The sequence below is a fragment of the Lipotes vexillifer genome, unplaced genomic scaffold (assembly GCF_000442215.2).
Source record: "Lipotes vexillifer unplaced genomic scaffold, Lipotes_vexillifer_v1.1 scaffold155, whole genome shotgun sequence".
NCBI lineage: Eukaryota > Metazoa > Chordata > Mammalia > Artiodactyla > Lipotidae > Lipotes > Lipotes vexillifer.
This window is the reverse complement of record NW_006779813.1, coordinates 2,846,087-2,847,373: the sequence shown is the minus strand read 5'-3', so window position 1 is coordinate 2,847,373 and position 1,287 is coordinate 2,846,087.

The following is a 1,287-nucleotide window of genomic DNA, read 5'->3' as shown; positions in this document are numbered from 1 at the left end:
TCTGAGTGTCTGACTATAAAAGTCATTGCTGGGCTTCCATGGTGGTGCAGTTGTTGAGCGTCCACCTGCCGATGCGGGGGTCACGGGTTCGTGCCCCGGTCCAGGAAGATCCCACATGCCGCGGAGCGGCTGGGCCCGTGAGCCACCGGAGCCTGTGCTCCGCAACGGGAGAGGCCACAACAGTGAGAGGCCCGTGTATGGCAGAAAAAAAAAAAAAAAGTCCCCAGGTGGAGCTGCTCCAAGTCATCCAGGTCTGGTAACTCGGGAGTTCACAGCATCCCCCCAAGGTGGGTTCCTTCCATTCTTCTCTCTGCCATCCTGGACTGCCCTGCAGTCACGAAGTTTAAGGCGGCACCTGCACAGGAGACAAAATCGAGCAGAAGAGATGCCTTCTCTTCTTTGAGTCTCTTTTTAAAGAATGAAAGACCCTTTCCCAGAAGGACCCTGGTGACTTTTGAAGCTGGAACAAATCACTCTGAAATTTGGACATATTTTAGAAATAATTTTAACTGCTGTATTTTCTTATAAGTCTTAGGAAACAAGAATCATATAAAAGTTTCTGATAAAAATCAGAATTTTTAGATGACGTAGCAAGAAAAACATATCTCTTATTTCTTATTTGCAAACATGTTTTAGGGTTGATACACAGAGAATGGTTTGAAATTTTCCTCTCTAGAAAAGAGTGATAATTACTAAAGTTTATCGAGCATTTACTATATGTCAGGAGATGGAGTAAGCATTTTAATCTCATTGCTCCTCACAAACACTCAGTGAAGTAGGTGCTATTAATATCACCCCATTTTACAGATAAGACACTGAGGTACAGAGAATTTAAATACTTTTCCCACTGTTCCTCTACAGGCAAATCTGGTAGAAAGCTAGGATTTGAACTCAAAAGTTTTAACAGCAGAATTCCTGCCTCCCAAAGCTATAGGGATGCCAACACACATTTTATCCAGAATTACCCAAACAAAAATCTTGGGGCATTATGGATTTTGCAGCAGTTGTTTGCAGCTGCCTTGAAACATCATAATCATTGGATTATGCATTGGATTATTTTATCTAAAATGCTTTTGATTTTACCCTTTTAAAAAGTGAGTGTGGGGGCTTCCCTGGTGGCGCAGTGGTTGCGAGTCCGCCTGCCGATGCAGGGGACATGGGTTCGTGCCCCGGTCTGGGAAGATCCCACATGCCGCGGAGCGGCTGGGCCCGTGAGCCATGGCCGCTGAGCCTGCGCGTCCAGAGCCTGTGCTCCGCAATGGGAGAGGCCACAACAGTGAGAGGCCC